The sequence below is a fragment of the Bombus affinis genome, unplaced genomic scaffold (assembly GCF_024516045.1).
Source record: "Bombus affinis isolate iyBomAffi1 unplaced genomic scaffold, iyBomAffi1.2 ctg00000841.1, whole genome shotgun sequence".
Taxonomy (NCBI): Eukaryota; Metazoa; Arthropoda; class Insecta; order Hymenoptera; family Apidae; genus Bombus; species Bombus affinis.
In genome coordinates, this window is record NW_026109389.1 from 10,988 (window position 1) to 26,362 (window position 15,375).

At 38.3% G+C, this 15,375-nt stretch overlaps 1 long non-coding RNA gene across 1 annotated transcript; it reads right to left on the bottom strand.

Annotated features, from left to right (window-relative positions):
• Positions 1–8,058: 8,058 nt before the first annotated feature.
• On the bottom strand, positions 8,059–15,370 carry LOC126928324 (uncharacterized). The gene is made up of 2 exons (XR_007716538.1): positions 14,595–15,370; positions 8,059–8,685 (listed from the first exon to the last, which is right to left on the bottom strand). It is a non-coding gene; the product is annotated as an uncharacterized LOC126928324 (long non-coding RNA).
• Positions 15,371–15,375: the final 5 nt, after the last annotated feature.

The window sequence follows — 15,375 nt, forward strand, 5'->3', positions numbered from 1 at the left end:
CGGTCGTGTTTACCGAACGAGGGGAGGCCCTGGGATCGACCTTCCCCTCGCCGTTCGTCCGTCGGGTGACCGTCGGGTCGAGCCTGGGACGCTACTCGAATCCCCGACGGGGCCTGGAAGCTCCGAAACCCCCTGAGCCGTAAGTTTACTTACCTTATAGTACTTGTCCATATTGTATTTGTATCTTTAATATACATATATATATATATATATATATATATATATATATATGTATGTTTGAAATGGATGTCCTTCGACGTAACCGGTGGTCGTATGCTCCCACTGTATCCTTCCGCGTGTATGCGATTCGTGTCCTAAATAACTTGCCGATGTCGTCGTAAAGTCGCCAGTCGTATGAGTGATGACCGGATACTAAAACTCGCAGTGTCACTATCACTGTTCGACGCGGGGAGTTTAGACTGGCCCTCCACGGGGGCGCTCTCCACCACTCCTTGGTTACCCAGGTAGCCCGCACGGTGGCGCTTCGGTATCGCGACCCAAGATGGCCTCCGCTCTGCCCCTAACCTCACTTTTCACACACAGCACTTTCAATCGTTTCTCTCGCTTTTATACCAGCGAGCTCCCCTATTTCTTGTATTCCCACTCATTCCGGAGCACTAGAAACTTCACTTTCGTGCACTTTTCCGCCCGAGTTCTTTAATTTACCCAGATATTTCGGTTATGCCTACGGAGCGACGTGCACGTGTCCGTTCTGCTTGCCGCCATCATGATGATCCCCATTATATTATATTATGTTATTACGATGTTTTTTTTTTATTTATTTATTGAAATTCACAATTTGTCCAATTTGGACATTTGGTGGAATTTTTTAACAGTTAAATTAGCATGTTGGTGGCTACCCCCAGAGTGGTACCATCCTCGTGTTTGTTAGGTTATGTCCTTTATAAGGTCTGCTGGGTGCTTCGTTTTTAGTCTTCTGTCCATGTTTATGGTTTTGTATGTTTCCGCAGCTAACCGGTTTGGGCGTGTTGCTATTCTTGATTTGTATTTCTCGGAGTATCTGCTAATTTCTTCCTTGACCGTTGGGATTCCCAGGTCCCTCCGTATATCTTCGTTTCTGACGTACCAAGGTCCGTTTACTATTGTTCTGAGGATTTTAGCCTGTATTACCTCTATTTTGTTTATATGGCTCATTGCTGCCGTCCCCCATAATGGTATTCCGTACGTCCAGATTGGTTCTATGATCGTTTTATATATTTTTAATTTATTTTCTATGCTTAATTTGGATTTTCGGCTTGTTAGCCAATGCATTTGTCTCCTTGTTTTCTGTATTTTTTCTACTATTGATTTGATGTGTAGTTTCCATGTGGGTTGTGTATCTAAGTGGAGTCCTAGGTATTTGACATGCTTTTGTTTGCGTTATATGCGTGCCGTTCAATAAAATGTTTGGTGGTATCTTTTTTCGTAGTGTGAATGTAATATGGTTGCATTTATTGGGGTTTGCTTTTATTTGTTTTTCTTGTAGCCAATTTTCTATTTTTATGACATGTTCTTGTAGTATTTTGACTGCCGTTTCTGGGTTAGTATGCCTGACTAGTATAGCTGTGTCGTCCGCGAATGTCAATACTGTGCTGTTGGTAGTTGTTGGTATGTTCGCCGTGTATAATGTGTATAGTATTGGGCCTAGGACGCTTCTTTGTGGTACCCCGGCCTTGATGTCTTTAACTTGAGAATGTGTGTCCTTGATTTTTATTACGAAGGTTCTGCTGCTTAGGTAAGATTTTATTAATTGGTGTATTTGCTCCGGGAATTGTTTCCTAATTGTTTGTAGTAGACTTTCATGGTTAATTTTATCGAATGCTTTCTCTACGTCTATAAAGAGGGCTGTGCAGTATTCCTTGTTTTCTAGTGCTACTATTATTTCGTTTATAAGCCTGTGCATTTGCTCTATCGTGGAGTATTTGTTTCTGAAACCAAATTGGTGATCCGGTATTAGTTTTTTTGTCTCTATTATTGTTTTTATCCGGCAATATATTATTTTTACCAGTATTTCGGAAAATACTGGAAGCAGTGATATTGGTCTGTAAGATGCAGTTTGGTGCGGGTCTTTGCCTCATTTATGTAACATTTTGATCTGTGCTAATTTCCATGGTTTGGGGAAGCATTGAATTCTTAGAATTGCATTGAATATTATTGTCATTAGTCTTATTGCTTTTGGCGGAAGGTTTTTCAAGATTTTACCATTGATTAGTGTATTTTCGAGCTATCGCGGGGAGACGCGATCGTTAGAATACGCGTCAACGGGAGTCGTAAATTCCCGTTACGATTAGAATAATCGACACCACGAATAGTTCGATCCTCGTATTTCGGTTAGGATAATCGGGGTGGTTGATGCGGTATAACACTGGTAGTCACTGAGTTATAATAATGTATATTTCCAACACTTTATACAATCACACAAAGTAGTAACGCCGTTGATTAAGATACAGATAACGAGAGAAGGGTTAGTCTTGGATGAGAAAAGGAGAGCTTTAGGCGCTCTAAGCCCTTGAGAGTTATAGGAACTGTCGGAGTTCTGGATAATGTGAGAGCCTTAGGAGACTCTAGGCCGTGTAGGCACCTTGAGAGTTGTAGGAAACTCTGAGAGATATAGGAACGGTGAGAGTTATAGGGAATGCAGGAACTCTCGGCACCGTGAGAAATGATGAAGGAACTCTGAGAGATGCAGGAACGGTGAGAGCTATACGGATTATAGGAACTCTAAGCACCGTGAGAGACGATCAAACTCAGGAGAGATAGGAACGGTGAGAGTTATAGGAAATGCAGGAACTCTAGGCACTGTGAGAGACGATCAAACTCTGAAGTTTTATTCTAATGTGAATGCGGAGGAAAGCTCGGTATGGGTGTGCGCTTTGAACGAAGAACGCGGATTCGTTGCTTACATTTTCAGTTAGGAAGGTGAGGGCAATGATCCGCGATGCTGATTGGTTATGAGCAATGTTGGGAAGGAAGATAGGAGGAAGAAGCCTCCTACTAACTTGGGTCCTAGGCGACATCGTTTATGGGGAGACTCGGATTTTCCGTTAGGGAGATCTCCGCTTTTTTCGTTAGGCCACTACCTGCTTTCTCCGCAATTCTTAAGAGCACGTAATAAACCCAAGGACTCTTCTAAAAAACCAGCTGAAAACACTTCTGGAATTAGAAAGTCCTTTCTGGCAAACAGATTGACTTAAACCATGTGTGCGAACAATGCAGTTAGAATTTCGACTTTATGGTGGGTCCTTAGGCCTATAGAGGGTTCGAAGGACGGCACGTCGACCGTTGGCTGTCACGCCGCGCGGGATGGAGTGCAGATGTGTTGCGCGGCGTAACAATTAGGTCGATTCCTGGCGCTTTATTGTTTTTTGTTTTATCAATTATGTTTCTAATTTCTTGTGCTGATGTTTTAGGTATAGTGTATTCTTTGTCGGTTGTGGTAATAGTGGTTTGTGGATCCTCCTCCGTATGACTTTTGAGGTTGCTGTTGTTGATAATGTGTGGTGTGAATGTGTTGCAGAGGTGGTTGGAGAATTCTTCAGCTTGTTCTTCGTTGCTTCTTACCCATGTGTTATCTGCTTTTCTGATTGCTGGGACGGGTATTATTTGCTTCCTTATTTATTTCGTGGCTTTCCATAGTGAATAGTTGGTGTTCTCGTGTGTGGAGAGTGTCCCTATGAACTTTGCGAATTCGTTATCGTTGTGCTCCTTTATTTTGTTTTTTATTTCCTTTGCAAGTTTGTTTAAGTGTTTTTTGTTTTCTCGAGTTCTGTATTTTTGCCATTTTGCTTTTGCTTTTCTTTTTTCTCTGATTTTGTCGAGTATTTCTTGCGGGATTGCTATTGTTTGTCTGCTGGTTGATTCGGGTGTAGTCGTTGTCCTTGCTGCTTCTTGAACAGTTGCTGTCAATGTTGCTACTGCCTGTTCTATGTATTCCGGAGTTTTCAACGGGATGTTGCAGTTTATTTTGCGTTCTATTATTTCTTTGAAAGTTTGCCATTTGGTGGTTTTATTGCATAGTGTTTCTGGTTTGCTATAGTGTATTGGTTTGTTTCTGTATTCAATTATTATGGGTGTATGATCGGAGCTGAGCTCGAGGTTGGGTGTTATTTTTAGTTTATTTGTGTTTAGTCCCCTTGTAACTGCAAAGTCCAGAAGATCTGGTTTTTTGTTCAGGTCAGTCGGCCAATGTGTCGGTGTTCCTGTGGATAATATATTGAGGTTATTATTTCTAATGTATTTTTCCAGTGTTGTGCCTCGAGGTATAATGTTTCTTGACTCCCATAGCGTGTGCTTTGAGTTGTAGTCTCCCGCTGCGATGTACTTGTCCCCTAGGTCCTGGAAGTATTCTTCCCACATTTGTGATGTTATTTTGTGTCGCGGAGGCACTGCTGACAACTGGAAGTAGTTGCTGCTAGTTTGAACTGTAACAGTGGTTCCTTGTAAATATTCTTTGTTAACTTGGCTGTGTAGATAATGTTTGATATCGTTTCTGACTATCACTGCTGTCCCTCCGTGAGCTTTTCCTGAGGGGTGTTTGGTATCATATATGGTGTAGTATGGTATTTTCAAGTAGCTTTTTGTAGTGAAGTGTGTTTCTGAGACAAGTAGTTTGTCTATATTGTTACTGTATATGAATGTTTTAATTTCGAGGACCCGTTGTTGTAGGCCGTTTGAGTTCCAGGCTGCTATTTGTAGAGTGTCCGTTTTTTATTCTTTGCTTAGCACGTTTGTAATTAGTTGTAGCATGACTGTGATTTGTTGGGTTTGCTGTCTGAGTACTGCGTTTTGTTCGCTTATCATTCTGGATTACGATGTTATCTAATTAATTGTTGTCTATTTGTTTTGATACTTATATTAACCATTATTTATAACATAATATACTAAATACAATTAGTATACACAATTAGTATAAGGATTAGTATAAGAAATTTTAAACAGCTTTTTTCAAAAGAACGAATCATTTACGATCCAGGGGTTTTCTGAAGCTTTCGTTTCTCGTGATGAGTACTTTATGATGCAATAAAAAATTTTGTCTGAAAATTATACTCAAGATCAATTTCATGATCCATTTTCTCTAACAGATCTCCATCTTCCACAGCTATAACAAATAATTTTTTGACACTCTATACATTTAACATCGATTATAATTCTGATAATTGAAACACCGAACATCAATGTGTTTATTCACTACGCCAACACAGATAACAATTAACATTGATATATAATATATGTCGGAGATGAAAGAACACCGGAACCCCTCCTTGGATTCGCGGGAATACCGTAACGTTGTAACTTAGATTAAACAAATGCCGCTCCGATTATTCGAGATTTATGATCATGAGCTTGGGCTCGAGGCGACAATCAATCGCCGAACGTAGCCGCGGTCAAAGGGATGAACGTTTTATCTAACAAAGGCACAGAGTAACTCTATACCTCTCCTTAAAAGAAATAGTCGTAGCGACACGTGGCAGTAAATACTTCAATAGTTTCTATCCCGCGGCCCGCCACACGCAGATTTTGTCCTCCGGGTAAGATGATCGCCGGATGTCGGCATGCCTTTGTAGTGTATGTTTAGCTAACGTGAGGACCCGTTATAGATCTTAAGATTTAGTCAAGCGAAGTCCTTCAAATAGACTTTGTTGCAACTATGGAAAGATAGGAGAAACCTATCTTCCACGATGCCCTCCGTCAACAACCTCCCCTCAAGGGCGGCCAGCATCTCTTTCAAAACGCCGATATGGAGATCGACAAATTAGCAACAGCGCTAATTTCCCTCACCTTTGGAACGAAAGCTTTCGTTGACGAATCCGGGGATCTCATGTCCTTAGACACACCCATTATAGTTTTCCTGGACGGCATCATCGAGACGGAGATTCTTTCTTTCGTACGATCTCATCGACGAGTGACAGTACCACCTTACAACCAGTGAATACCTCACATCTAGTTAACAAAGAGTTAGACTTGAACTGTGCGAGAACATACGTTTATCATCCCGTGACCGCGGATTCGTTTCGAACCTAAGATCATTATCACTAGTGCTACGAGTGCCTAATCTTGTTGATAAGCCTGTGCTAGTAAACTCTTTATTGTATCACGGCAATGGCTAATTGTAATGAGAATTCATCAAACGCCCCTCTCCATAATCCTGACCCTAATCCGACATATATATTTGACGATATATATCTGAAAGAATAGAAATTTCATTTAATCGACTATATGACCATACTCGGTTAAGTACCAACAACGACTATCTATCAACCTTATCTTACTTCCTCAAAGGTATAGAAAGACTTTAAAAATATCAGCCATGTGATTTGGTCCTTTAAAATTTGGAAGTAATATAACGATAAAATACCATCAAAACCTTTAAATTTCCAATATTCAAGAGAAACTTGAAATCTCGTTTATTTACTCAGCAACAAAATCTTATTTACCTTCAGAGAACCTATACAATTTTTTCACAGCTCAATATCTCTCCTTTAAACAAAACATCAAAGTATGTTATTCCTAACTTCAATGGGCTCAACTCAATTTTTTGATCAATTTCTCTCGTCCTATACGCTCGTTTCAAAGCTTATAATACCATCTACACCTTTGTCTTGTGTTCCATCCATGGTTCCTATGCATGCAATTTTATTATTATCGTTCCAAAGGATCTTCGCATTTCTGTTTCGCTCGTGATAGGTATTCACATCTGTTTTATCGTGCTGTTTCATCTTCTGGGAACGATATGGTCGGAAATGTTATGATGTTGAATACGCACAGGTCGTTAAACGAGAATTAATTCAAGATAGATTCAAACGGAGTTAATTAAGTGATCCCAATTCCACCGCCTTGGAGGCTGAACGCGTTTTCCTTCCGAACGGTTCGCTCGTGTCGAGTGATGCAAATTTCAGCAAGTGTTTCACCTACGTGTTTACTATTAAATTTATTTCTTATCTATCTATATCTTATCTTATGAGAGTTTCGCCTGGTCTTAATTGGTTCTGTTGATTCTTATCGTTGTGAAAAGTCGATTCGCTATATATCTTTTGTATAGAGAACTATTATGTGATGTAAGAGTGTAATGTTGTAATATTTGTGATCCTTACTGTATTAATTTTGTCACTGAGCCGTTCTTTGGTTCGTTGAGCAGTTCATGTTCCCTACTTGTTTCGCTTGGGACTTTCATAATTTTCGTAATTACAATAAAAGGTTTAATTTGTAATAAGTTAAAGATTTGGTCCCTTGCTTTATGATGTACGAGAACCTTTGAACTAACAACTTTGAAGTGACAATTGAACGAGAACTGACAAGCTTTCATTTCAATCTATATTTAAGATATTTAATATTTAATCGGTTTTCGTGACACCGAATAAATAATAAATAATAAATTTGAAGGGAAAAAAACAAGAGATTAAGAAAAAATTCTGAAAGAGACACAAATCGGTAGTATTATATTATATTACTTTGCGAATTACTTTTCAAGCATAAAAATAGTTTGACGGTCACTTGTAGTTCCTTCCTTGCCATTTCATTTATTAAATTCGTTTAATTTCGTAAACAAAATAGCCACTCGTGGCGAGTTTCGTGTTTTAAATAGAATTTTGTCATACAGGCCGGTTGGTAATTGATAGTACAGGCGGAAAATTGGTGATTCTACTCGAAAAAAGAAGTCGAAAATATAGAATAAAAATTTTTCGTTTGAGACTTTATTTTCGAGAAAATCGACTTTGAATTTTTGATCGGTATGCCTGCAACGCGTTGCAACATATTGGAACGGTTTATCAACATAACGTCAATCGAAACACAATCTACAATAAAATCCGTTATAACGAAACGTGATAAAGTGCACGCGTACCGAGCGAAAATTCAAAGTCGATTTTCTCGAAAACAAAGCCTCAAATGAAAAATTTGTATATTTTCGACTTCTTTTTTTTACCAGTTACCAACCACCCTGTATATCCAACAGCTCACTTTTTCTTTGTAAATATTATTAATAATTTTATCAATTTTTTATATTTCCATCTTTCATACAAGTGACAATGAATCATAAAAGTTTCATAGAAATCACAAAGATTAGGGGATAAGTATACCACTATATTTTCATATATGTATATGTATGTATATTCCCAAATTACATGATAGAATATGAATAATATTGAACAAAATATAGTCAAGTATACAGTACCATGGAAATACAACAGATTACAATTTTCTACCTGTCACCGATTCATCGTCATCTCCTTTCATTCTTTTGACATATATAAAAACAAATTAACCCGTCTGAAATAATCATACCTCGCTCTTTGAATACAAAAATCTATTCAAATGAAATAAAGGGGAAGAAAATAAGAATAAATATAATTACTCAGGTATAATCTTCTCAAGGTATAATTATTCAGTTACAAATGATTCTTCGTTAACACACTACATTGTACACTACTTCTTTTCCCGGTGGCTGAAGCTAATCGTCGACGTTTATAAGGTACGAATTTTGTCAACGGCGCCATCGGAATCTTTATTGAGAAATTAAAATATTACAATTGCCATCACTAAGCTCAGCGTCCACAATACACTATGTTTTTCAAGTTTAGGTGAACCATCGACGATAACCACATCAGATCCGGACCAATACTCAGTGCCAACCTCATCCAGGCATTCGAACTCGCAACATCGGCGTCCAACGCGGAATCTCTTGCAGCTCTGTAATAAGAAGAAATCGATTAATTGTACGGATCAATCGTCACTAGACTACTCGAAAATCCAGGTCATTCAAAGAATAAAAGAAGAAAGAATTGCTCCAATTCCACCATTGCTTCAGCAAAACTAGTATTTGAGAACCATTGGTCAAATATATTATAACACTAAACGTACATTTCGGGAAGAATAATTTGTGCTATGAAACAGAATACGATAAAGTTCAAAGGTTACATCGATTTTCAAAATTTTATAAATTCAGGTGTATGACAGTATCAGTCAGCTCTTTTTCTGTCCCCAAGCGCCAAAATTCATTCCGACTACCATTTTATGTATTTTACAGAAGTAAGCCTTCATTCATCTCCCATTCCATCCACCAACATGCTCTCGACGTATTCTCTTCTAAGTAAAATATTGATGTTGAGCCAGACATCCTACTGAATAATCTTTTCAGTGTTACTATAAGGTATTTAAAACCAGGGTTAGTGCTTATACGTTAGATGTAATACTTGGCATGAAACCTGCTTATATTGATATTAAACTTATGCATAGTAGGATGTTGGACCATTGTCAAAATGAAATTACAATACACACAGTTTCACCGTGGAAAAGTGGATCTTTCTAGCATGTCTACGCAAATGATGGTTGGAGGGGCGAGGGGGAGGGGGAACTGTACATGCGCCAAACACCGTTACGTTCGTAATTTTTCACACAAATTTACAACTGTAGGGAAAAAATTATCTCTGATGTTTCAGATGTTAGAAATTGACAATATCGCAGAACGGAATGCTGTGTTCTAGATATTCTATTTTTGTTACGAAAGTGGTACAAACGAAGTCCACTTAAGAATAGTACAACAAAATCGGTTGAGGTTAGGTTATCATGCAGATATCGCGGCTTTTGCTTTGGAAAGCACGCAACTGCTAGTCTCGTCGTCCCTTGTAAACGAGAGAAAGATATTGTAATTGGTCGGGATTAACATAAAACTCGTCGCATGCGATCAGATGGCCTGAATGTTTAATAAACGAGAGTAGAGTGCGTGCTACGTGGTTCTAGCAGTTTAGGCGGAAACTAATTATTGTAACCGGAGCCGAGATATGTAGCGATATTACTTTCCTCGACAAAGCGTATAAGGTGAGGAGAGAATCGCGATAAAGTAGAACAAGAGACAGGAATTCTTTACGTAAAGCAGATCTGTCAACTAGATAGAGATCCTACAGCTATAACTACAGTGAATCCGTACTCTGGCGAATTGTCGTTTCACAAATAAAGCTTCTGAAAAACGGAATTCCTACAATATAACTGCTGTTGTAAGAATCTACATATCTGATTTTGCTGCCGTATTTGTCAGAACGTTTGTTTATCAAAAAAACGCATCCTCTGTAATCCTCAGTAGCTTAACAAGGCACAGTTAATAAAAGAGATAGAGCGTTAAACGGTGACGATTTAATCACTGTTAAATAGATATTGGTCTCTTTAGTTAAAATGCCCTATGATTTATTTGCATCATTTTTTTTTCATGCAATTTAAAATATTTAAATAAACAATATTTATCAAATATTTAAATATTTAAAGAAACAGTAGTCCATACAATATAATTTTATTTGATGGTTATTTGATATTTAATATTTTGGTTTACATACAAAATTGAAATTATACTTTGCTTGAGGACAAAAATTCTAATTGCATTCCTAACATATACCAATAATTATTGATCAAAATAGAAAGAACTGCAAGACTAGGAAGATTACTTAGCATCTTATATAGCCTGGCAAGGCTCGAACGTTTTATCTTCCTGTAGATTTTCTTTGCTTTTAGACTTTCCTTCCATTTCTCTGAATTGGTGTCTTCTGTACACTATTTATAAAAGAAGAATAAATTACATGTTACATCCAAGTTACCAATCCAAATAATTTTAAGTAAGAAAAGAGATCTAATGCAGCAGTTTCCACTTAAATATAGATCCGACGATTATTTACGAACAAATAGTATAAATCTTTTAGCAATATGAAATTCGCAATATTTATTCAAATATTTATGTAGTACCGGGGCCAGAAGGCCTAAGGTATCGGCCGAACTGTAAACAATGTACCGTTGGGTCCTTTAAGTGGACAGTTTACGTGAAAAGGCTGCGTGACCTTGATCACGGGGGTTTCGGGATACCTGTTCCGAAGAACGGGAAAAGGTAGAGTGGGCAGAGCGTGTGGAGCGTGCGGAGTGGACAGAGTTTTTGATTGGGAAGCAGTTTTTGCCACGCAAACATGGAAATTGCGATTCAAAATTGAATTTGCACTGGAAACGGTTGACGTTCCCGACTTCACGTGCCCGAAGTGAACGGACAGAAGGATTGAGCTGGAGAACGCTCTTGGCGAGAACATAGACGTGGACAATCTGATCGCCACGGTGACCGCCAAGAACGAGAGCTGAGATAAATTCAGGCAATTTCGCAAGACCGTCATGTCTCACAGGAGGGTGACAGCGAAGGCCTTGATGGAAGCAAGGAGGAGAACGAGAGCAACAACAACTACGCGGAGCAGTGAAGGCAGAGATACAAGACAACAAAGAACCACAGAAGGAGATCAGCCCAGTATTCTGAACTAGCTGAGAAGATGACGAGAGCAATACAGAATATACAGAATAACTGCCTGAAGAAGAAGATACAACGGGGCATGAAAGGACAACCCTGATGACTGCCGACAGGTTTTACCGGGGTTGTCTGTCCTCGAAGCAAAGGAAAAAGGAGGAGGGGTTTTTAGTGGGTATGGCAACAACATCGGCCCGAGTCCCACATAACCCAGTGATGCGGATCACTGGGTATGCGTAACAGCATTTTTCCCTCCTCACGCAAAAAAGAAAAAAAAACTATACACTCTATCAATTTTAAGTTGATAATTTCGTTATTATATAATTTTTCTTAGTCTAAACTGAATCCAGGGAGAAGAACTTTCATCCAATTACATACTTCATTAATTCATGAATTATATTCGTTACCGTACGTACAAAAAGAAAGTTGACTGATATAAAAATTCAAAGGATAGAATTTCTAAGCTCGCGATTGGAAACAGATTCAGTTCAATGGTTTAATTTGCCATTTAATTGAATTCTCTGGCAATTTCAGCGAACTGTGGGCTTTAAAAGTGTCCCGCATTCAAACGCAAGACTTCTCCTCCACCTTTCCCTTTCTTTCAATTCCAACCTCAAGTAATTGACCAATTAATTCGAAGATATATTTACATGCTTGCAAGGGATTCAAACAACTTCGTTGCGTTAAATTCGCAATTATAACCAACACGAATGTCTCAATCAATGTGCAGCTCGAAACAAATAAAAGATAATTAACTTTTCAATATAACGATTGATATGTTTGATGAAGAAAAATGTATGAATTTTTAAAAACGTTTCCTAGTACATTTAGCATTTTTATAGTAAAAACTTAGAACACACACGCACACATATACTATTCCATGAAATGATTTACACAGCTATGAGTCTAATCCTATCATATTATAAAGGGATGGACGAACTTTTCCTAATAAATATAACTTTATACAAAATCTTGTTTAAAAAAATTAGTTTTTTATTCTCATTAAATTAATTTAATATCAGAATATATAATTTTAGTCGTTATCAAAATTTTATGTCAAATGCGTTCATAGATACATATATAAATATGTCGGGTTGACGTTAAGATTTGAGTTAGGGTTAAGGGCGTGAAACGAATCCCTATTGGCGCTAGACGTGATCATTATGCAATAGAGGAGATATTTACTAGTGCAAATATGACTATGATGAAATTGGACAAGTAATCGCGATAATTAGATACTCGAGAAGCTAATGACAATGATCCTAGGCTCACTAACGAATCCGCGGTCAAGGGGATGACGAACTCTACTTTTCTTCAACGTCTAAGTTGTACTCAATGTTAATGCATGGGGCAATCACTACGTATCTGAGAGTTACTTGAATCGTCTTTGAGATCGTACGGGAGAGTGGTTCTCCATCACGGTAACGCTGTCGAGGAAAACCATGATGGGTGTGCCTAAGGGCACGAAATCATCGGATTCGTGGAGAAAAGCCTTCATTCGGAAAGTGAGGGAAATTGGCGTTACTGTTAATTGGCCAATTTCCATGTTGGTGGTTAGGGAAGCGTGCTAACCCCCCTTAAGAGAGAGTTCGAGAAGAGGAAGCGTCGTTCGTGAGAAAAATAGATTTCTCCTATTTTCTCGTAGTTGGGACGAGGACTGTTTGTCGGTTTGAAGGACTTTAGTTAAACAAATCTTAAGATTTATAGCGGGTCCTCGGGCTAGCTGAACATGTACTGTGGAGACGCGTCGACATCTGGTAATCATCTTACTCAAAGAATAGAGTCTGCGTGTGGCGAGCCACGGGACAGAAATCGTTGAAATGCTTACCGTCGTGCCCCGTCCTAAGTATTTCTTTTAAGGAGAGCTATAGAGTTACTTCATGCCTTTGTTAGACAAAACGTTCATCCCTTGACCGCGACTACGTTCGGCGACTGGTTGTCGCCTCGAGCCCGAGCTCACTATCATAAATCTCAAATAAGTACAGTCGAATTGAATGACAACAGTTTCTTAATTCGGCTATGGTGAAATCTAAATTACAGTACTAGGGGTCTTCCCAAAGTTCCGAAGGGAAGGTTCCGGTGTTCTTTCATCTCCGACAAATAAATGTCTAATCCTATGTATTTATTTCAACTGAAATCTTAACTTAAATATTTATTAACAATATTCTGACGAATATGCAATGAAAGATAAAAACAAGTTTATTTTTCCTATAGAATGTCTCATGCTTCTTACTCATTTTATGTTTCTCGTTGTCAGTGCGTAACTACTTATCAGCCGCATGAATGCTAAGTTTTACTACTGAGAAACGAAGAGACATATAGATGCAAATATACGCTACCTCGCGTGAAAAAACATCAGATACATTAACCAGAAGGAATATCCGATACATATAAAATTCATAGCGTAGTTATTTATACATACGGAATATTTCTTTCTGTATGAAATATTCTTTCTTCTGAATTCTTATTATAAATGTATGTCCATTTCCTACCTTAAAATGTCTCTCCTTTGAAAAACTCCATTTAAATATAACGATCAACAAAATATTACCAATAAAAATATTAAAACGAGATGCTGAAAGAACCTTTTAATGAAGTACAAATGATTATTTCAACTTTAATTCTGTTAAATTTGAATTGAATCATTTATAAACCGAACAGGTGTATAAAATTTTATTGCGTAAAAATCATGAAGCTGAAAATTAGGAACGAATAACGAATGGGTAACCTAGTTTCATTAAAAGGTACGTGTACGCCGATCCGCGTAACAACTTCGACACTCCAATTATTATAAAGCATGTATCCTTCAGAGATTTTTTGCGCGAACGCAAGATACCTTTTACACGTGCAACTGAATAAGTGGAACGTGATTTTCAATATTTCTTCTTGTAGAACTTGTAACAACGTAACTGTTTCACGAATATTTTCCCTGACACTTTTACAACGATGCGTAGAAATCTCCTTTTCTAATTAATAATTTCAGCATTTCTCTGAACAGTTTCGTTGCGATTAAAAAATATACAAAGCTTACGACGTGCTTGTTTAAAAATATTTATATGGAACAAGATTTCGAATTTGTCGCATCAATCGCGATCTCAGCAGGTGTAAATTAATTCGTTCTAATGAACGAATAAATTAAACGGCTCGTGACAAAAATTATCCCTGTCCATGTTTGTCTTTCTAAAACTAATTCAAGGCGAGTTAAATGAATCGCTGTGTACCCTATTCGCGCAGCATGTGTTTTAACGACCAGCATGCAAGCGTTAACGGTGTACTTTAGTTTCGCATGGTTGTGCTAAGCTGGTTGCTTTTAGAATGAGCATATACTTACAAAAGGAGGTGAACAGAAGATAGCCTTGCACCATTTTGGCTCCGAATGGTAGCAGACGCAAAGGCTGCAAACCGAAGGTCCCGGCACATACAGCAGCCCATTTGAGATAACTTGTCCTTCGAAATCAGTACAGTTTTCTTCTAAAGCCACTGAAAACGATTACCAACGTCAATATCTTTGCCCCTCGACAATCGTACGCGCAGTTACGCTAACCGTTTTAACACCACGCAGCGTGATCGCTCAATTCGCGTACCGTGGTAAATTGTGCCACGACGTATGGTCACGATCATTAATTCGCAACGCGCTCAAGCGTGCTCGTCGTGAGTCATATCAGAGTTTCCTCTCGTAATTACTTGTTTTTCAAATAATCATAAACCAAATAAAAAAACCAATATAAAAAATTACCTCTTGAATCGGAAAACCAAATACTGCATTATAGAATGTTATCGCGCAAACGAAACGCAGAGCATAAATATTTCGCAAACTTTTGAGTGTTTGTTGTAACGCTTCCAGTATAACCGATGAAATGAAGCGCGAGCACGTCGAACGGTATATTTCGATGAAAAAAAACAGGATGAAAAAGGGCAGCGCGATCGCGTCGATCGGTACTCCTCGCAAATAAATAAACGAAGCTCTATCGCGCTGCATAGCACAAACCGATACGGAGTCTTGAAACATCCGACACTAAAACGGTTAATAACATTACGAAAACGACCGTACCAGGAAATTTTTGTCGAACGGATCCGCATTGCGGCTATCACGATGCTTCTTCGTTGCATCG